A 23,310-nucleotide genomic window follows, 5' to 3' on the forward strand; every position below is an offset into this window, starting at 1 on the left:
TCTTTTTTAATTGTCTGATAAGCCGTTTGTGCAGAGAAAAGCATTATACTGTGCAAAAGCATGCTAAAATTACATTTGCATTCTGAAGATAAAAGTTACCATTAATCACATCTGAAAACAAGATTCTGAAAGTTCAAGATATATTTTTGAAGGGAAAAAGAAGTCACAAGTACCAAAGTGCTTTCAGAAGGGAGGCTGACAAACCTTTTCTTCCTGCCTCCCCCCCCCAGAAAAAAAAAATTTAACTAGCTTGTGCACAGATAGCTAAAGAGCTAGATTTGAACTGGGGCAACCTTTACCAGCAATATAAAGCCAAAAGCATGTTCCTACATAGTCCGTGATAGGGAATTTTGGAAAGCAATGTAGCGGTGATAGCACTGATAGGTAAGTGACTTACCAAATCATCTACATAACAACATAATTGCCAAAAGTTATCAAAGTCTTATCAACAGTGGGGCACCATCCATAACAACACTGCACTACACACAGCGACAGAACATAAACAGAAATATTCCTACTCCTCATGTGGGCTTGGCTTTGGCTGGTCTCCTTTCTTTGCAATGCACAATTTCAGCAGTGATTTTCACCAGTCTCCATCTTTATTTTGCATCCTTTCTGGGGGAAATTTGCTATTTTGTGCATGCAAAGAGGCAACAGTCCTTGGGCTCCAACATGTATGTAGGCTGCCACTTACTGCATATTTGTACATGAAACACTGCACCCTCCACCTGTCCTGATACCACCAGACATTTTTATAAGAATAAGGCAAGCCATAATGAATTTACAAGAGGGTGTGCAAACACACTCATCTGTACACAGACGTGAGGACAGAAGGCTTGCTTCCTTGTTAAAAAAAAAAATAAAGGAAAAGAGAAAGCCATCCATACTTTATTCTCAGAAAAGAAAGCTCTCTCCTTAAGTACTCTGTAGCCACATCTGGATTTTACAGAAGATAACTTTTAACAAATTTCAAGCGACTTTGAGACTGGACAGTAAAGCCAATACACTCCCTTGCATCTTTTCTTTACCTACACATACTTTTGTATTTGTACCTGTGAATCCACACCACTTAGTAGCCCTGTGCTATTGACCATTTTGAGTCTTCATCAATAGAAAGCTGGGGGGGAACTAGGGAGACAGGGGAGAGAAAGAGAAATGACAGAAAAACACCTCTCTGCTTCTAACCTTACCTCTAGAGAGGAGTTCCAAAAACTAGATATAAAATGTCCAAACCTGAAAGACAGTTTTGCCCCAGTTTTCATATGGCATTTTTTTCAACATATCTGAAAGGGTTTAAAACTGCTGCTCTTATCTGATGAAAATGCTGTCTTTCCTCCTGCAGTCCTGGCATTCTTTGTGGTGAGACTGTTTCAGTATCAATATTAATATTAAAATGTCAAGTTTGTGACACTACATTTCCTGTACTATTTAAAGCATTCAGAACAATTATTATCCGTGAAATATTAAGCAGTAAATTTTTGCTACCTGCTTACAGTATCAACAGCCCTGACTGTGACAGAACAGCTCTTACACCAGTCACATGCAATTTTATATAGAGATGTATTGTTCAGCTTTTCTAGCAGTACTCACACATTTCCCCAAATTGACTTTTGTTGTTTTTAGCAAAGCTACATATTTATTCCCTTTTCTGGAGTGCAGCCGAGGTCTGAATATCAACTGAATTTACAGCTCTTACTATTTCAGACTTTTGGCCCATATATATTCCACAACTGATAGCAAATTTAACATAGGGTGAACCATCAGGGGTTTTTTTGTTTGTTTGTTTGTTTGTTTGTTTTTAATATTTATGGAAAGGTAATTGTTTCCTATGTTAATTCTGCTGCTCTTTAAAAAAAAAAAAAAAAAAAAGAACTTTCATTTTTGCCTTTTTTCCCTCCCCGTTTCAGTACTTAGTTTAATCTTTTTCTTTCATAATTAGCTAAACTGTGGTTACATATCTTTGGCTATAAGAGGTATTTTTATTATAACATGTAGGTGTCTTTAGAAGTAACATACGTTAGAGCAGCATAGCTGAGAATGCACTAACCTGCCACTCCTTCCTACCAAGCTGCCAAAGTTTTGGAGAAGCTTTCATATACTAGTACAAACTGAAAACAACAAATGTTTATTCCTGTGTTCAGAAAGGTGTATGGTAATTACAGAGAGAGGTTTTTCCCCTTGTCAAAGAACAGCTTTATGAGGAATGGACAAATTCTGGACAAAAAAATGGACAAAAATTATGTCAAGCCTTCCATTAACAGACACCTTTACATGGTAAAGGTCAAATTAAATGTCCCAAATAACTCAAGGGAAGCTCTACTTTCAGTGTACAGCTTGAAGATACCACAAAGTACTTCAGTATCATTACAGAGGTCAGTTATTTCCACTGTTCTCCTCTCTGACAGTTCAAGAAGATTACAGAACATGCATGCTTCTTTCAGTCTTAATTAACTTCTCTGCAAATTTGAGTCAAAGGGCTCAAATCACAACCCTCCAAAAGCCAACAGAAGGAACGCCGCTGGGAGTAGGGCCTAAAACAACATGTCTACAGTAGTCAACAACTCTCGAGCTATACAAATGCATGCTAATATCTCTATACTGACTGGTCATCAACATTTCCATTATAATTCTTGTACTCGGGGACATTTCTATGCTGGATCCTATCCATACTCCTCTCTAGCCAGCTGAAAGGAATTGTTTTTGAGTGATACAAGGCACCTCCCTCCCCTCCAGAGACCAGCAGAAAACTAATGGAGCCCTCATTTTCCACACAAATTAACAGGACCCTGGGGTGAAAGCTAGTTTACCTGCTCTGCTACGCTGTGCTGTTGCAGGGTTGTAAAAGGAAGCTTCAGTTTTGTTGCAGGAAATCAAGGGCTACCGGCTTTTTCATGTAGTAACGTGAAATCATCAGGGCTCGGAACACAACAAGGAGGCCTGAACAACAGTTAATGAATAATATGCCCTGCAATTCCTCATCATTCTGTTTACACTGTAGTGAGAGTTATAAATGAAGTAATATATACAGCAAGATGCAGTCCGCCAATACAAGGAGCCTGTCAGAAATGCTTTTTAAATATAGCAGGGGGAGTGCTAATATCACAGCCAGTGTTCTTCCCACCCCAACCAGTGAAACCAGCCTTACGTTGGACCCCCTGCTGCCCCCAGAAAGACAGCTATGTTAGTCTACAGACCCGTGGCAGTATTAGAACTGAACTCATTATTTTAAAATGTTTGAAGGACCTTGACAGAAGAGCATGACAGAAGACATAGAAAAACAAATTCCATTCTACAATATGCAATTCATACTAATGTTAATTAATTCACATTCACAACATAAGCTGAAGCCGTTCCAAAAAAAACATTATGATATATTCTGAGAACAAGCACTGGGAGCAAAACGCAGAACTTGGCTTAGTTTAAGCAATCTACTGACGCACCATTATACATGTTTCCGAAAGGAGTCCAAGTCTGTCTTCTCCTTCCTGCTCCTGGAGGGACGTCAGTAGCAGGCCCACCACACTGCATTAGTCAACAATCAGCTCTAGAAGTAATTCTCCTCCTTTCTGCAGAAATCGGTTGTTAAGTAAAGGGGGAAATATTAACAGTTTTCAGCAGTGGTGCAATAAAATTGGACTGTAAACGCTTTATGGTCTGATTGAGAAGCCTAGCTGAAGGAACGCGTTGCCCCGGAGTTTCACAGTAAAATACGGTCCTTCCTTTTCTTGCCCTTCCAGGACTCCTGCTATCTTCTAACTCATGCTCAGGCGTTCCTGGATGCCTGGAAGCAGAATGGCAAGACGGACAGGCCATCGTGACAGAAAAAAAAAATCGTGACAGAAACCAGTAACATGGCACCAGCTAAGTGAGGTGAACTCTACATGAAGGCCAGCAGCGGGTTCAATCTCTGGTGCAGAAGCTCCTCAGTGTTTTGTCTGAGGTACAAACACACAGAGTTAATATACTTGTGTTGGCAGGTGAACAGATTTGCTCTCAGTAGTAACCACAAGTTCTTTTCAAGTCCCGAGCAGAAGTAAAGAGATGACCCAGGTCAATACTCATACATTACACACCACAACCTCTCTCAAACACATGAAGAAAAACAACAACAAAAGGCTCAGCTACAGAGCAAACCCCACTTGCACACACCACAAAAACTCTTTTATTTTCCACGCCCATCCCCAAACGCAAATTGTCCAAAGGCTGAATACCAGCTCTTCACAAAGGCCTCCAAGCCCATCAGCACATCGAGCTCCCTGCCGGCCTGCCAGCTCCTAACTACAAGGCACTTGCACATTACACGACTGCCCAAACACTCGTGGTTCCCCACCAGTTACAGCGATGCACTTAGCATCGAGACAGCATCTTGTGTTAATTGCACACCAACTTGGTCACTGTAAAAAAACACACACGGAAATTTTCCTAGTGAGAAGGGAAATCAGTGGCTACAACTGCAAAGCGCTGTGTTGCTAGCCAGAGACGGAGAGGAGAGCACACAATCCAATGCTGAACCACTGCCAGCAAGGAGGAGTCCCAGTTTAAGGCCTCAAAAAACACTTGCAAAGCTGTTACTTGGCTGATTACGTCTCTGCTGAAAGGGTAAGATTTCAGAGTAGTGTGCAGAGCAGATTAGGCGCACGGCTCCCAGTGCAGCGAGCAGGAGCTGCAGATCTGAACCACCACACACACTCTGCAACTACACCCCGCCGCGTACGAGCAGTGTAGCGTGCCTCTGAGCTCTACTACGATAAAAATAATAGCGATATCAACGAGAGTGTAGTCCATGGCCAATGACCACAGCACGCTAAACTCCCCTGGAAATGAACCGATCTCTACGAAATTTTAAAAACCAAGTGAAAGATAGGGTAAAATTCGTATCAAAAAAAAATAGTAAGGGCAGTGACTCTTTGAAAAAAAAAGGGACAATTTGGCATTTGCAGTGTGCACAAGATGTCTTCATACACTTTCCTGATTCCTTGCCAGTAACTATTCAGAAAAGACCACTTAACAAGCAAACAGGTCTTCAGCACAACAAATAATAAAAAAGAGAGCAAAGCTTGTGCTATTTAAATATCATGAAACATTCTGCTAATCATGCACAGATGGAAGTACAGACGCTTCTGCCAGACGCCTTGTTCAGAAACTTTGCTCTATTTTTAATTATTTGATGCACAGAGGACCTGTTTGCTGATTAAAAGGGCATTGCCTTTAAAAGGACTCTATCAATATGGAGTCTAGTCTTGTTTGTAATGGAGATTTAAAAAGTACTAACTCATGTCTCTGAACTCACTGTACCAATTTATCTCATCTTATAAGCACGTCGTTGCTTTTTTTCAGATACTTCTCTCACCTTGGGAGACTGCCTATATACAGGAAAAGTGAAACTACCTGCAAGCTCTTGTCAAATACACTGAGTAAATCCATTTGGATAATGCATATTTTCCAACAATTTCCTTCCGTTTGCATCTCTTTCGGTGCTATCTATAACAAGAATGGGTATCAATTTTTAGATAAAGGCATTATTTTTGACAGCTTTCCTTTCAGTCAAAAGCATGTGTTTTTGTTTTTTTTTTTTTTGTGAAAACATCTCCAAAACTTATCAACCAAAATACTTATTGTTTTTTTCAATCTACTATAACCACACTACCACGCCAATAGTCAGATCTTGGCAAAAGCACTTGTAATGATATAAAAAAAACAACAACCAACTGTGGGGGAAAAAAGCAACCCTCACATTTTTTCACTTCATACCTTCTGTGAACTTCAGTCATTCAGCGGGTACTTCATTCCTGTACTTCTCCGCAGCAGTCAAGGAATGTTTCCCTCAGTGAAGAGCCTCACTCAGAATGCACAACACGTCCATTTTCTTTTTTTTTTTTTTTTCTATTCTTTTTCTGAATTAAGTGCTTTTCAAACATTCTTTTTTGGCTTCGTTTACAATTTATCTCAAAAGTTTTGTAACCTATTACCACAGCATTTTGCCAGTATGAAAATGCCTGGAAACCAAGAAAAACAGCCCAAGCTATTGCTTTTGTGCCATCAGCATAGTATGTAAAAATATATTTTTAAAGCTTACTAATGTTACTGATTTAAACTGCTGCTATTAACACAATAAAAGAGTCCTCTGACTAGCAGACCACATGATATGATAGGAAAGTAACAGTGACCCCATTATCTTACGAACAAATGACCCAAAGAGGGGGTGGCTCCCGGCTCATGCTCAGGTACAGAGGAAACAGCCGAGTTATTTTTAAACTGCCAGCATGTAATATTATACAAACAGATAAATGCAGCTAATTTGCTTGCAACCAGCTGATCAGCCTGAAAAGCAAGATACCAGCTGAAGCGACAACTGCAGCTGGAAGCCAGGGAAGACTGGCAGGGGCAGGCAGGACTGCAAATCCAATGTTCAGCCAGTGAAACGGGCACCCACGGTGAAGCTTCAGAGAAGAAATAAAGGGTTTTTTTTCCCATGAGGAGAAGGGGAGGGCTGTATGGAGTGAAAGGCTTGTCCGGACAGATCGTCAGGGTTGCAAAGCTCAGAAACCAGCTATGACTAACGAGGAAGGAAGAGAGGTAGATGAAACAACATTCAAATGTGCAGTTCTGCAGAAACTTACTGAGGTATTGAAACCCTCTAAGTAGAAATGGATGTTAGAGACACAGAAACGCACACGGAAATCAAGCCCGAGAAAGGGCCAGCAGGCGACCAAAGCAGCGGGCAGGCAGCAAAGCTGGGGGAGGCAGCCGTACAAGTAGGCCAGGCAGCAGCAAGAAATGCTGAGCACAGGAGAAACTCAGCAGAGAAGGAAGGGGCTGAGGAGAAAGATTAATTGGCCAGCCACAAGACAATAAAGTCTGGAAAAGGCTGCAACGGGACAGAAGGATGAAGGGGCAAAAAATTGCCTGGCTTTATAAAGGAAGGTTAGTCTGATTCACCAACACGTCCATCTGAAGACTGGAAAGACAACTGATAACACCTGGCTGAGGAAGTTCTCATTCCCTCTTCCCTTGAAGGAAAAGCCAAGCTAACACTCGACTACGGCAGCACCAACCAGGCAGTGTCCTGTCAGCAACGCTGACCTGCCACCAGCAGCTCCAACTTCACAGGGCCCTGGCTGCCCCCAGAGAAGCCAAGCCAGGTGCCATGCCCTGACACACCGCGTTTACAGGCCTATGGTTCTGCTTCAACCACCAAAGCAAGCAGTGGAGGTGTGAACCAGACCCCTCAACCCGCCGCTGGCCCTGGCTGAGCACCTCGGGGCAATGAAGGACACGCAGGGTTCACGCTGACCGAGGCGAGGACAGAAAGTGCCTGGCCACGGCCTCTTGGGGTGCACAGCCCTGCTGGTTGCACAGGGACACATCAGATAAGTAAGGCGCTGTATAAACAGCACTAGGAGCTGCAGCCAGCCCCCTGACAGCTCAGGCCAGCGGACCTCATAGTACCGCTGCAAACGGAGCACAAGTGTGTCTTCGTTTGCATTTCTGCCATTCCTTTCAACCAACGTGACGCTCAGCAAGTTCAAGTCCTTAGGTAACTGGCGTGTTTGATTGCTGCTGTTTAATGTGTTGCAGATGCTTACTATGTACCTTCTATCCGTCTTCATTTTCCTTAGGGCCCTTTTTGGCTGTACTCTAACAGATAACAACATCTGGATCGCAGTGTCATGTAACAAATGCCACTCATGAAGTTTATTATCATTACTTTAATTCACTCAGTCGCTGCACACTGTATATCCCCTCAATCTGCCACACAGCTGCAAACAAAATTACCTCGAGGTGACCAACACAGCCTAGGACGTACCCAGGCTGGTTTGCGGCAGTCTCATACCTGAAGAAACCAGGCACAAGGACTGAGTAATTCCTTCAGCTTGTGCAAACATGGGACAAAATAAAGACTTGTATTTTTTCTTCAGTCCTTCCAGTACTGTAGTATCACATATATTTTAAGTCCCTCTATAACGTACTTGTGCGCTACCCAGAAAAAAGACACAGTGCAATTTTAAACTACAGTTTATTGGCCCACGACACCCACCATCCCGTTTCCCCATCAAATACAGTGCAGACCTTGAAACACATTACAGAGACTGTATTGCTGTGTCAGCTATCACCCTGCAATTGAATTAACTGTCACATTCAAAAAGCAGACCTGAAGTGACTTCCAGGGCTGTATCAACAAGTATCAGGTCAGATCACAGCGAATATCCAAGAAAATTTAGCAAGACTGATAGTAAGAACCTAAAACTCATCCTTGATTCACAGAAGAGATACACAAGACTTAACTGGAAAGGTAAAGCAGCTTTCCAGCTCTGCAAACCAGGAGATGCAAAGGTAAAGTGTTTGCCCAGATCCACCCGTTTGCCTTTGGCCTTTCCACCAGCCCTTGGGATGCATTGCTCCACATGTTAACGAGATGCATTTGTTTTGTTTTGTTCCATTAAAACTGGATGCTCAGATCTTAAAACAATAGTATGAAATCAGTATGCCTGACACATGGCATTAATTTGACTTTTTGCCTGACACACCAGATGGCCTTCTACGATGGGGTTACAACACTGGTGGACAGGGGAAGAGCAACTGATTTCATCTACCTGGACTTGTGCAAAGCATTTGACAATGTCCCACATGATATCCTTGTCTCTACATTGGAGAGGCATGGATTTGATGGATGAACCACTTGGCGGGTAAGGAATTGGCTGGATGGTTACACTAAATGAGTTGCAGTCAACAGCTCAATGTCCAGGTGGAGATCAGTGATGAGTGGTGTGATGAGCAGTGTTCCTCAGGGATCTGTATTGGGACTGGCACTATTTAACACCTTAGTCAGTGACATGGACGGTCAAACTAAGTGCACCCTCAGCAAGTTTGCTGATGACACCAAGCTGTGTGGTGCGGTCAACACGCTAGAAGGAAGGGATGCCATCCAGAGGGACCTGGACAGGCTTGAGAGGTGGGCCTGTGAGAACCTCATGAAGTTAAACAAGGCCAAGTGCAAGGTCCTGCACCTGGGTTGGGGCAATCCCAATCAGAAATACAGGCTAGGTGGAAAATGGATTGAGAGCAGCCTTGAGAAGAAGGACCTGGGGGTGTTGGTTGATAAGAAGCTCAACATGAGCCAGCAACTTGTACTTGCAGCCCAGAAAGCCAAATGTATCCTGGGCTGTATCAAAAGCAGTGTGGCCAGCAGGGCGAGGGAGGTGATTCTCCCCCTCTGGTCTGCTCTTGCGAGACCCCACCTGGAGCCCTGTGTTCAGCTCTGGGGATCCCAGCACAAGAAGGACATGTAAGTATTAGAACCAGGCCAGAGGAGGGCCGCAAAGACAATCAAGGGGCTGGAGCAACTCTCCTGTGAGGAGAGGCTGAGGGCCGTTCAGACCAGAGAAGAGAAGGCTGCAGGGAGGCCTTAGAGCAGCCTTCCAGTACCTAAAGGGGGCCTACAGGAAAGCTGGAGATGGACTCCTTGTCAGGGAGTGCAGTGATAGGACAAGGGGGAATGGTTTTAAACTAGAAGAGGGTAAGTTTTAATTAGGTATAAGGAAGAAATTTTTTTTTACTGAAGTGTGGTGAGGCCCTGGCACAGGCTGCCCAGAGAAGCTGTGGGTGCCCCATCCCTGGAGGTGCTCAAGGCCAGGCTGGATGGGGCTTTGGGCAGCCTGGGCTGGTGGGAGGTGTCCCTGCCCGTGGCAGGGGGTTGGAACTGGGTGGTTTTTAAGGTCCCTTCCCACTCAAACCATCCTGTGATTCTATGATTCTGTGAAAGATCTTGTAACTGAAGGGTCATGTTCATGATATTCATACCATACCGTTTTACTTCCACAAATATTGATAGAATAATCCCTATTGGCACATCTGGGGTGAAATATTTTAAGTAAAAGTTCAATGTTAATGACAAGGAACACTGCCTCCCCTTCCTGAGGGAAGAAAATACCATTGACCAAATCTGTAGTCCCTAGCAGCAGTCTCTTCTGAAATCACAGGCAATGCTGCCAAAGTAGAGGCTCGGTAGTCAGGCAGTACTGCTAAGCCAGAAGAGGAAGATGAATGGAGACTGGCTTGGACAACTCACGGGTGGATGATCACCACTGCAACCTTTTGCCTCTGAGCAGGCAGGTGAAGATCAGCCCAAATTACAAACTCATAACTCTTTGGCTGCCCCTGTAAAATGATTCTGACACCAAGGCTCGGGAAGAAAAAAAAAAAAAAAAAAGGGAACTTATTTTTGTCTTAAAAATAAGAGAAATCATCGCCCAAGTTGCAGCAAACATACGGGCAGAGTATAATTGTGTTAGTATTTGAATTCTGTACTTCAAGCCACCTTTGATCAACTTGATTAACATCCCTTTCAAAAATTTTATAGCTGGTGTACTTCATGAACACAATTAAAGTAGATTAATCTGCTCTGAATTGTACATTTCATAAAATTACTGGTCTTCTGATTAATCTTACAAAAAACACATGTAACTACATACAAATGCATTTTTCTCATTGATAAAATAAGCCTGTGACAGAGCTTCCAGTACCTGGCCAAGAGGTATCACTGTGAATATCTAATAAATCAGCAAGCTCGATGATGCAATGTCATGTGAGCTAATCCACAAAATACTATGCTTCTCCTTCTGCAAGAAAAAAACAGCCCAATTCTCAGCTTATAGCAACATGAGTGGCTAAAATCCAGTTCTTTGGGTATCAGTATCTGTGGGACAACACTGCCAGCTAGCCAAAGGCACTGCTGTTGATCCACAAACCTTCCTCTACTAAAGTCAACGATAAAACGTTAATCAAATTCAATGGCATGGTTTCACACGGTTGAATTTCAGAGCCACTGGGTCTGAAAGGGACCCCGATCTGCAGGATACTTTGACCTTACCGAGACTGCCATGAGCAGACTGATGTTACTTTACCCCATAAATCCCCTGGCCTGGTGCTGTAGCTAATCGCCGCTGAACTCAGGTACCCTCTAAAAACACTGTAACACGGTAATTAGCAGTGAGGCTTGCAATGCATTCCCCAGCCAGAAACAAGTGTTGCTGTGGAACTAGAGCAAAAGAATGTGGAAAGGGGTTGGGGAAGGATAAAGAAAAACAGGTAACAGCGAGAAAACACAGTGATATTTTATTGAAGTATCTCATATTAAAACAAGGCAACAATTACCATTACCAACCAAACTGTCAAATAGATATTACAGGAAAATGGTGATTTAAAAATAAATAAATAAATAAATAAATAAATATATATATGTATTTCCTTTAAAATGGGTTATTTCAGTGGAGAGGTAAAATGATACACAGGAGATACATCTGACACAAGCTCTTATTTCCTTATGTCTGCGTTTTGTTTTGATTTTTGGAGAAATGATGTACTTAACATCCTGTTTGCAGACTGTTCCACTCCGGACACAATTTTAAAATGCAACCGCACCAGTGATCTACATCCCCCGTTTACTTTTTGGCAAATAAGTGCACCACTCACATTAAGCTTACCGTTAACTGCGAACCGTTAACATGTCTTAGTGCGGTTTCAGTGTTCCTGTGGCAAGGCTAAACAGCATTTAGAAAACAATGATATCCCCAGGCCCGCACTGTAGTTTCTGAAGCACAGATTAAGCACGGTATTCTGCTCAACGAGCTCATCACTGTTAAGTAACTCATCAGAAAATAAAGAGGGAATTATCAAATGGGAATTGCCAAGTAATTAGTTCTCTGAAGCAGATGACATACAACTGTTAAAGGGAGGGGCTTCCCTGTTAGTCATATGTCAGACTAGAGCCTACTAATCTGTAAATAAAAATGCATTACATATGATTAGCACTATGGGGTTTTAACCACTAGTGGTACGGGGAGGATTAACTCGCAACTTTTTCCAGTGTGATAAGGCAGGAAGATTTTTTTTCTCTTGCACACAATGAATTTTCACACTGTTCTGGATCACTCTGCTCTCAGACCACCTGAGGAAAGCTACGGCTGCAGCCTAGTACCAGAGCTGAAGTGCTCTGGGGCTAAGGAAGAGGACCAACGCTTTTACTATCATAGTAACCAGGAAAGGCACTCCCCACTCAGCTGCTACACGTGATGCTGAAAAGGAACGGCACCAGTGAGGAAATACTCTCTGGCGCAAAAATCCTGAGTGCAATAAAGAAGGATTAAGCCTGCTTTTTGTAATTATCCTTCTCTGTTAAAGCCTGATTTTCTTTCAAGGAGCTAGTCTCACAGCAATGTGAAATTTGCAGAACTACAAGGGCCTTCATGCGTGGGTACCTGACAAACAAAAAAGGTGGTAACAGTCACAACCACACTCCGATACGAGTGAGAAACACTTAAACTTTTGTCCTTTTTACAGACTGAAGAGTGACTCAATAAATCCTTAAGTCGGGGTTTCAGCTAGTCTCAACACGGGCCGATCACTAGAAAATAAAGAAGGAATTATCAAACCGGGGGGTTGCCTCCATCGCAGTACATCACCACAAGAAGCCTCCCAGATTGTAATCCAGATGCTGCCTGGATTTGGGCTAGCTTTCAACCACAGGCATGGCAAAATCCAGCGGGCAGCCCCTGCCCAACTCACACAGCCAAGGGAGAGGAAAGGAGGAGGGCATGCACAGACGCCGAGGCACATGCAAAACTACCCATCAGTGATGGTAATCTCAGCGTTGTGGCCCTCGGCCCTTCAAAGTGCTCTGTCTCTCCACCACTTAGTCTCGCACCCAGAAGACCACGCTGAGGCAATGCTGGCAAGCCACAACACGGGACAGATCCTCCACAGTCCCTTACTCCAGTTGCAGGCACACCTCTTTAAAAGCACGTGCTGGAAGGTGAATCAAGCCTCAGGTCTCAGCTTATATCACGTTAAGTACGTGAGCCCACTGCTTTTATCTAGGCAGATCACTACACCCAGCTCCATTTAGACTTCAGACCGTGTTGCAAAACCTTCAATCAATCTGACATCAGGCTAGCAGCATCTGCCGAGGGAACAGCAGAGCAGAACCATGAAAGGTCACCGCTGAGGTGACGGGGCAGGGCTGAGGAGGCGGCAGAGACTCATTTCTGAGATCGTCCCCTGCATTCACATCTTTTCATTTAATTTACCAGAGCGTTATTCACTCACACACAAAACAAACAATTAAAAAAAATTAAAATGATTTCTAATTACTCTCCAATTATACCTAGTTCACGTCTTCGTTTCACTTGTGCTCTTAATATGATCAAAATCTCCACTGCCTGCCTTCTTTTAGCCCTACAGCCATTGTAGGCCTTGATAAACAGTGCAAGAGGGAAGAAATAAGATCAGCTATAATAAAAGAACGCCGATATCGCAATCAAAAAATTGCCTTTGAACACACTAATATAGAGACAGATTACCTCTCTTTACAGTAGTACAAAATATTTTAAAAGGATAGATTGCTGTTCATTTGCAGAGAACAGCAGCCAGAAGCCTACATAAAGCAGAACTTCTGCCTTATGTAAAAAATAAGCCACATGCAGTAGTGCACAGCTATACTCGTGGAAAATTCAGCAAAAAAAAAAATCTTACAAACAGGCTGTGGCTGTAAATTCAACCCGATACTATAATATGATTCATAGATATCAAGTGACTCGAGAGTGGAAAAGATTAAAAAGAACTCTTTAGCTGTTAAGATGTCCAGTGTCTCATGCAAAATCCTCTCAGCACAACCATTTAAAAGAAAGCATTGAGTTATTTGCCTGCATGGAAGGATGGAAGGAGGCTGTGCATGCTCCAAACAAATAACAATAACTCTGTTTTTTAGCTCAGGCTAAAATTAACTGAAGGCAGGATTGGAAAAAAAAAAGCCATATCTCAATGTATGTAATCTTATTTTTACTAAGCCCAATGTCCTCAAACAGGCAAAATGCTCAGCAGACTCTGCAAAGAAGCTGCTGGAGCTGGAGTGGTGGGCACACCTGAAGCTCACACACCAGAGCAGCTTTCCTCCCAGCAGGCAGGCGACTCCTCATGTGAGTAAAGCTATGAAATACACACCTGGGGACGCCAGGCCCAAAGCTGTGTTTCCCAGGTCTGATACTGGATGCGATCAGTGGAACGTGCCCGATGCTCAGTGCCTCTGACAGATGCTGTGGTAATAACTCAGGTCTGCATAAAATGGAGCGGGCTGCTGTCACCTTTACCCCCGAAACAAACGCGAGCGCCGGAAAAGATGCTGTGCTGTAGCATACAGTGCTCGATCTCGATCTGTGAAACCTATTTGTGGCTGCTCACTGTGCTGCTCCGGGTCACGTTTGTTTCACGTGTTACTACTTTGAGCTCCCTTCTGTTAAATCAAGTGACAGAGATAACGCCTGCAAGCAAGCAGTTGCTATCTCAGGAACTTGTACTTTACTTATTTATACAGTGGGCCTGATTTTGATCATTCCCTAGAGAAAAGAACTAACAAGGCCAACAGAGAGGTACCCCAAACTCAGTGACTGAAACGGCATGTCCAAGAACAAGAAAAGCAGCAGCAGTAAACCTGATCGAAGGCCCACAAAAACAATGCTATACTTCAAACTGAACCGGTACAGGAAAAAAAAAAAAAAAAAAAGCAGTATAGTCCTGTATTCCTGTCATGCCTGTAACTGAGCCAATGACAGCAGCCTTAACTGGGTTATTTTTTTTTTTTAATGCAAAATGTTCGTAACATATATTCTTTTTTATGCAATCACAGGAAACGCTAGATGCTAAAATACTCGAGGTGACTTAGCGATAGGTTGTGGGTAGCACAATGTGATAATTCACAGGATTTGACCAATATACTCTAAGTGATTACTTCTAGTTAAGAGACAGAAGCCTTTCCTGTAGTAATTGTTGCTGTAAATAAATACAATTTCATGCAACCTAAGCCAATTCTGAAAAAATAAAAAAAAATAAAAAATGAAATGCGTTGTGGAAATGTTCATGTCATAACAAAAAGCTTCCTTCTATTTGATCTCCCAAGCCAAGAGCTGCTACCAAGTCAGTTTTCTTCCAAAACCGAAAGATGAAATGTGTCAGCGCACGGGCACTTTGTCTGGCTTTTCAGTCTCCAGAAATTCATATCGCTCCAAAGACGTATATTGGTTACAATCCACCCTCACCACTCAGGCTCATTTGTAAACCCTAAGAGGCATGTCTTTACTTGTAACTGCTTGCTTAGACAACTTCCCTTCAGAGCACAGCACCCTGCCCCACAGCCACAATAAAATGTAAATTACGTGCCACACACTTCTCTCTGACACGCTGTATACATTAAAAAGTTATTCTGCAATGAAGACTTTCTGGTCAGCCCCTCACAAATAGAATGCTATAGTTTTGAATTTTCTGGCTATGCATAGGAAAAAAAAAAAAACAAAAAAAACACATCCAGAATTTCTGCAAGCAACCACTACATTTCAATTTCCTTTATGTAAAGATACCAGCAATTTTCTTACGACCTTATATCTTTTTTTTTTTAAAAAAAGCATTAGCAGTATTGCCAATCCCAAGCACTCAAAAATCATAAAACAGGTCCAAAAAAATCAGGCTGGCTTAATGACAATCAGATTAAAGAAATAAAATAAAAATTTATGTTCTTTTTATTGGCAGTATGATTGTTGAGCCTTGAGAATTGGTTCTTTCAAGGTATTCTCCCCAGCCATATGGGAAGGAGGGGGAGAGGAAAGGAAGAGGAGAGGGAGCAGAGACTGATAGATGTATATGGTTATATTCTGTCTGGTTCCAGGATTTCAGGGCAACATTATCAGAAGAAATGCAAACATACCTCAAACTAGTGTAAAAGACACCCAGGCATGTCATGGGTGACTAGCTATCCTGGCAAGTATCCTCATGCCATGCACAGTTTAGCACATGAGAAAACCAGGATGCTGGAAAAGTCCAACAGGCTGCAAGCAACGAGAACCACTAAAAACACTCATAAAAGCGCAGGAAGGATTTATATAATTACACACGTGGCATTTTACAACAACAAAAAAAAAATAAAAATCAAGGACTGTAAACTTTTCCATTCATACTACAATCTTTCAGCAACTGAGCATACTCTGACTGGAGGTGAACATGAAACCACTCATCTGGAACCCAGTGTCCTGTAAGTCACCGAACTGAGTCACCAGAGTTAATGGAATTTTTTCTGACGAGAGTTTCTCAAGGACCTCTACTGCCAGGCAAGGGAAGTACAAACATTTCATGGGAAGGTAATCACAGACACCACACCGCTCAGGTGTCCACGTTGACCAGAACCCAGAGCAGACAGCGTGCAGCTTGTTAGAGGAAATAAAAGGTGTTATTTTCTCACCTTATTGACAGTGCATCTCTGTATGGCGAAAACAAAAGCGAAGGTGGTCACTGTGCTACAGGGGTCAGCAGTAAATTCACAGCTTGTATTGCTTGCCCGTCTGGCTTGGCCTGCGACGTGACTCTTGATCCAGAAGCTGAGGAGGTGGAAACCAACATGAAAAGAAACAGAAACACAATTAAGAATCGAGCAATTTACGAGACGCTAAGTCACCCTAAGGAAGACGGAGAGAGGCTGCTTTTGCTATTACTCAAGCACAAATAAAACTATAGATTGACTCCCGCAGCCAGAGCACATGCAGGAGAGAACGTAGCCCATTTAGTCAGACTGAGTGCTCTTTCCCTAAATGTGATCTTAATGAGGTGAAGAATCATAAGCCAGTTGAGAGGACTGTCACTGCTGCCAACAAAACACATCTTGTTCGAGGAGGGGCATCATCCAGAAAACCTACTCCTGCGACTACTACAATCAGATGAAAAACAACCAGCTTTGGGTGTGTGGCATTACCTTGCGCCCCGTTTTGTCAACATAACACTGGCATGCTAGAGGCGACACATTTTACCCCAAGTGCCCAAATAATATGATGAAAGGAAAACACTACCAGTGTGGTTCTTTTTTTTTTTTTTTTTTTTCTATTTCTGAATTTTTCTTCAGTAAAATTACAAAGAGCCAGCATTGAATTTCTGCTGACATCACATATTAAACAAAATACATTTTGTTGTTTTTTTTTTCACTTGGAATCTCACCAAGTATTTTTATCACTCTTGGGACAATAAAAGGATTTAGTGAGACCGTTTCTCCCTCACTGAGAAGCATTTTTGTTGTTTCAGTTTATGAGCATACTTACTCGTTCCTATTTATGGAAGGATTTACACACATACTTAACTCCAGATAGGTTCTTTAATCAATCCTCATTCAGCAGAACCCTCGCTGGGACACGTACTAAAGTAACTTTGCAGACTGGGGCTGATACACGCACACAGATTTGCATGTTTTAGAGCCGACCCAGACTACAGCTCGGGGAGGGGGGAGCACCAAGCACTACACTCTCAGTGTATGTGCGGAGATCAAAAAGGAACTAAGGTCATCGATTCAGTTTTCGTCTTTTCACAAAAGTCTGGAGTCTGCAAAGTTTCTTACATTTAAAAACATGAGTCATGGACCAGCTAAGCCAAAACCGAGCTAAAATCCTCAACTCACAAAGAATGTGAACCACTGTACAAGACGTGCACATGACCTCAGATTCCAAAATACAGGGCCTTTGTCCAAGCACCTACTTATTTATTTATCTCACTTAAGAGACCAGCAGAAAAGTACGGCGAAATGAGGAGGTCAGGATTTTCAGCTTGCAAAGCTTAGGCTTTGAGAAGCATGCAAGTTCCTACGCAGAAGTCACTGAATACAGCAGGCCATTCCCCTGAACTATGTACCTGCGCCAAGCCTGCCGTACCTCTATTCCTCGTGCTAATTATATTTTCATTTGCTAACGCAGCGGTGCTTACGGTAGCCTCCGCAGAGCCCTCCGTTTAAGCCTGTTATCTGAACTCGGTGACTCGTACACAGTCTGCCTGCACTGCCTCCCAAACCTGCACTCACTGCGAACCTGGCTGCCTGGCCCGAGACTGCCCCGCCGGCCGACTGCTCCGACAGCAGCGAGCTGCCTCCCACACGCATTTCCTTTGAGCCCTGCGATACTTCTTCATCGCGTTTCCCCCTTCAATTAGCACACCACAACAAAAGCAACTGCACTGCCTGAGCAATGACAATGACAATGACAGTCCTGGCTGCCACACGCACCAGGACGGGCCGCCCAACTTCAGCGAGGGGGGAAATCAGGCCTTTAGTTTGCTTTACTGCAATTATTTTCAAATTCTGGTGTTTAAAGCATTAGTTGCCTTTCAGGTGACTGCATTTAATGCCTATTTTCTTAATTAACGTGAAACTAGGCCACTGGATCTATTACATAAAAAAAAAAAAATAAATAAATTGTTAAATGAAATTCCAGGTCTCTCGTAAGAGTATCTTAAAATAAGACTAGCTTTTTCAGCCTTTCCAAATAAATCAAATCAGGCCAGGAGGGCAAGAGAGAAGAGCTGCACTGTTTATTTTCAAAAAAGTCTTTTAAACTGTGTATATATGGCCTTTTTGAAAATAATTACTTTCTAATGCTCTTAGTCACACAGGTAATTTGTCTTACAATAAAATATGTATGAGCAGCACGAGGCAGGCAGCGGCTCACGCTACAGGAGCCGAGCTGCGTGCGATTATTTCACTTTCTGCAGGCTCTTCTATTTCCAGCCACCCCCTCGGCACGGTGGCCCGTCGCGGAGGCGGCCGTGCCGAGGGGAGGATATTCCTTCCCAGCACCGAGGGCAAGCCAGTCAAAGGCTGCTCTTTGCTAGATGAAGCTGCCTGCCCCTGCTCTCGCCCCTCCGAGGAGAAATGCCTCCGGGCTGAGACCTGCCAGCTCGCTGCACCGGGACTGCCGGCCACCGCAGGAGCCGAGCCGCCGGCAGGCGTTCCTCCTTCGTCCTCCAAGTGCGCCGCTGCAAGCCCGGCGCTGTTAAAAATACCTGCTTCGGCGAGATGGCTCTGGGCAGCGTCACGCTCCTGCCTGGCACTACGAGCTGCGGGCGCCGGTGATTTCTCATCACCGAGACACGAAATCCTCCGGGCCAAGCTCCGTAGCAGCAGGAGTAAATGCACAGGAGATCAGTGGCTGGGAGAGAGGTGCTCGCCGCTTCGGCACGTGGCTGCAGCAGCTCCTTCGTCAGGCAAAAATCCTATTAAAGCCCACAGTGCTTTTTGCCGTAAAAAGGGAGAGAGAAAATCATGGCTGTACGCGGCAGCTCACTTTCTGGGCTCTGCTACTCTACTACATGCCTGGATTAAGTCCAATAAATGGAGTTATTCTAGATATACACCCGTGTAAGTGGCTCACAAGCCAGTCCACTGGAGTCGCTCCAGGCTTACGGCATTAGAGCAGAGCGCCAAATTTGGTGCCTTAAAAAAATTATACCTGCATTTGTGCAAGGGTGGCTCAAAAGAGCCCTAGCACCGAGGAGGAAGACAGACAGACATTCCTCAGTTAAACACATTTTTTAAGAGCAGTATGCAGCTCTAAGCTAATTAGACTGCCTATTTTTTCAAGGTATTGCAAACTTTGGGGCAGAAAGTCTCCTGTCCTACTGCTATAATATTTAGATGAAAAAAAAAAAAAAAAAGGAAAAAAAAATCAGAATATTGGAAAGGAATTACTTGCTGATAAGATTGGTTTAAATACAGTATACTCCTTGGGAGTTTTAATCATGAGCAAAATGATATTTCACCTAAAATATAAAAGGGCCCTGTGCTCTCTGAGAAGCACAGGGAGACGCAGCAGCTGTGAGTGCTGCCAGAGGTAGCTGGTATCACCGATTTTAATGTCAGAGGGCAGAATGTGCTCAGCACCTGGCACGTGAGCGCCCAACTCCAAGGCTGTGGCCTAAAAACCCGGCGCCTGGCTGGGAGCTGCCACAGCCCTCCGCCCGGCTGCAGCCACCGAACGGTTAAAAGAGCCAGCCGCCGAGAAAGGGAAACTCCGAGGAAAGTTTTACGCCAGCTTTTATAAGCGAGGTGCATTCTTGCAGAGCACCACACCTTTGTTAATTCGCAAGAGGGTTCAGCTGACTTGATAAGCACGCCACACGCCGCCTGATGCGCCCGATACCACCGGGTCGGCGGGGAACAAACAGCCTTCCCCGAGAAGTTCAGCCACGGGGAAGCGATCAGATCGCCGGCATCCTTCGATTTTCCGCAAGAGCACGCCGAGGCGGCCGCGCAGGGCTGGAGGTAGCCCGGGCACACGCCACGCGCGCACACCTGAATGGCCGAGGAATCCTGTCTGTTACCATGGCAGCCTGATCTAATTACACGACTGATCAGGGCTGGAGTAAGCGCGCTCGCAAGCCTGCACCGCTGACATGTAGCTGCATGACGAGACAGACAGACAGATGGACGGACGGATGGATGGATGGGTGCGGAGGAGCAGCTCCCAGCCTCTGCGGCATGCGAGCTGCCTGCAGCCACTGGGCCGCTCGTACCCACACACCAGGGGCGATGAGGCACGGTTACAACTTACTACAACCCTGCAGCATCTCCGAAACCGCTGCGCCTTCCCCGGCCATCCTCAGTTTGCCTCTCCCCCATTCATCGCCCTCGCCAGGGAGCCGAGCCGCCTGCGCCAGCCGAGCAGCAAGGGATGGAGGCGAAGCCTGGATTTTCCTCTAGTGGGAGGCTTCGCTCGAAACTGAAATTAAAAGTCCTTGACTTCCCAGCCTGTAAGCAGAGCCGCTCACTACGCCTGACCACATCTGACACGTCGAAGTAACCCTTCCTGCACAAAGCGCCCAGCCCCAAGCGCTAAAGGTTAACGTGTAACCTGCCTGGCGAAACGCGAATTTCCCTGCCACACGAAACGGAGGAGGTCTCCAAGCAAAGGTCACGGACCTGCACAATTCCCCAGCCGCACAAAGAAAAGGCTGGCCAGGGCGAACGTTTCGCGGCCCCGAGCCTCCCCGGCTGGGCAGGGGAGGAAGGACCCGAATTGTGCCCGATCCCAGCCCGAGCTGAGGGATGCTGCTCGGAGGAGTCCCTATTACACGGCATACGGTAAACAAAATAAAAATAGCCCGTCGCTCTTGTTATCTGCACAGTGCATTATATAACGGGCTTCCGACTTGTTTTCTTTGCTATTATTACTCTCCAGCAATTCCTCCTCTTCAGGAGCGGGCAGATCGCTCCCGATCCCGTCATTTTTATTATTATTATCGCTATCGCTGTTACGGCAGGGGCCGGCGCCTCGCAGCGCGCTGTAATTCCCACTTTAATCTCCCGAGGAAGCACCCACACGGCACGGACGGAAAGGGAGGGGGGAAGGGGGTCATTTATTCCTCTTCTCCCGGCGAATTACCCCCCTTTTAGCCTCAAAATAATAATAATAAAAACGGAAGGGAGAGGTGCCACCCCAACCCAGCGCGGCGCCGGGGACGAGCCCGAGCCCGGGACCTGCGGGCGGGGGGCGGAGGGGGGCGGCCTCCCCATGCCCCCCGTGTCCCCTTATCCCATGTCCCTCTGTCCCCGTGTCCCCCTGTCCCTCTGTCCCCTTGTCCCCCTGTCCCCGCCCCGCTCCCCCCGGCCGGCGGTACCGGGTGGCGTCCAGCAGCCGGCCTGGGCCCGGGGCGAAGCGGCTCGGGGCTGCCTCCGGGCACATCCCCGGCCCAGCGCCGCCTCCTCCTCCTCCTCCTCCTCCTCCTCCTCCTCCTCCTCCTCGGCCGCCTCCTCGCTTCATTCACCCTCCGGCAGCCGCCCAGCCCCGTACTACGTACGCCGGGAGGCGGCCGCCGGCCCTGCCGGCACCCGGCCCGCCCGCCGGGCCCGCACGGCCACCCCCTGCGGGCTGTGTGTGTGTGTGTGTGTGTGCGCCCCTGGCACACTCGTGTACATACACACACACACACACACACATACAGTGTCGCCACCCCGTGTCTCACACACACACACACACACACACAGCCCGTGTCACCACCACCACCACACACACACAAACACACACCCCGAGGCCGCCGCCGCTCGCAAAATGTCCACCCTCCCCGCGGCCACCGGCACCCCTCCGCAATCCTCCTCCTCCTCCTCCTCCTCCTGCTGCTTCCTCACCCCCCGGGCTGCCTGAGGAGGAGGAAGAGGAGGAGGAGGAAGAGGAGGACCCCCCCCCCCCCCCCCCCCGTCTCGCCACCCCTCGGCCATTTCGCGGCCCCCGCCCGGCCGCAGCGAGCTGCCCCCCCCCCCCCCGGTGCACAGCAGCCCCCCAAAATCCCCGTCCCTGTGTTTTTCCAGCCGCCTAAACAAGGGCAGGAACCCGGGGGGGGCAGGCAGAAAGCAGAGGAGGAAGAAAAAGGCACTTACTGTAAAGTGTCAGTGGAGGTGGGGCTGGCGGGGGGGTCAGACAGAGGCTCGCACACAAATCTCTTCCTAGCTTCCAGGGGGCTTGGGGCTGATTTCTCTTTTTTTTTTTTTTTTTTTTTTTTTTTGGGGGGGGGGGGGTGGGGGTGTTGTTTGTTTTGCTCCTTCCCCCTGCAGTGACACGGGTCCGGGATGTCTCCGGCGCTGTAGTAGCAATGATGTCTGCGGTGCAGCGCCCGCTCCCTCTCCGCTCTCCAGTATGTAAATGTGTAAGAGCAGCCAAATATGGAGCAGTTGGCTGCCTCTGCAACAGCTCAAGGATCCGACTTCATGCAAAAGAGGGGGGGGAAGGGAGGAGGAGGAGGAGGAGGAGGAGGAGGAGGAGGCAAGGCAACACTCTGGCAGGCGGCCAGGCGAGCCGCACAGCTTATTGCATACGCGCAGCACCGCCGGGCCCAGCCGGCCTTAACCCTTTATGGGGCCACCCCAGGGGCTGTGGGGACCCGTGGTGGGGGGATCCAGGGTTTGGGGGGCTCCTAAGGGGTGCCCACCCCCGGCTACCGCCTGCCCGCAGCCCCCCAGGGTGAGGCCGGCCGGCTGCCCTCTGCCACCACCGCCGTGGGCACGCTGCGTGGCGGGGACCTGGCAGCGGTTTGCAGGGTGAAGTAAATGAGCTGGGGAGACCAAAAAAAAAAAAAAAAAAAAGAAAAAACACAACGCTATATTGTTTAAAGGGGAGGGCAGAGGCGGCTAGTGAAGTGTGCCGTCCTTCAGAAATGGCAGGGAGCGCTGGTTCGAGGGATGCGTGGAAATCGGTTGCTCGGTCGAGGCCGGTCTGCCTCTCTAGGGGAGGAAATAAAACTGTGCTGGAAGCCAGGGAATGCTCTGAAGCAGCCTCTGTGCGAGTCAGAAGAGGGTGATTTTATTTAAGATGCCATATTGCATTTCACTGTGGAGAGCTGCGACGCGTTGTAGAGCAAGAGCCCGCATCCCACTCCCGTTTTCTGAATTAGTTTTATTTATCCGGATCCTTGGCATATGCTTGAGTTGCTTTGTAGAGAGTACCTTCCACTTCATTCAGACCAAAG

General features: G+C 46.1%; 1 protein-coding gene across 7 annotated transcripts in view; it reads right to left on the reverse strand.

Annotated features, from left to right (window-relative positions):
- Positions 1-22,544, reverse strand: part of ATXN1 (ataxin 1) — a 193,308-nt gene extending 170,764 nt beyond the window's left edge. For 5 of the 7 annotated variants that reach the window (XM_082754897.1, XM_082754901.1, XM_082754900.1 and 2 more), the window contains exons 1-2: positions 22,226-22,544; positions 16,283-16,418 (exon numbers count right to left, since the gene is read on the reverse strand). The gene's annotated coding sequence lies outside the window, so the exon portion shown is untranslated. Of the gene's footprint in view, positions 1-16,282; positions 16,419-20,402; positions 21,107-21,468; positions 21,587-22,225 lie in introns of those variants that run through there. The other 2 variants (XM_082754902.1, XM_082754905.1) reach the window with 2 other exon arrangements.
- Between the last annotated feature and the right edge of the window lie 766 nt (positions 22,545-23,310).

The sequence above is a fragment of the Aythya marila genome (assembly GCF_965140915.1).
Source record: "Aythya marila genome assembly, chromosome: 2".
NCBI lineage: Eukaryota > Metazoa > Chordata > Aves > Anseriformes > Anatidae > Aythya > Aythya marila.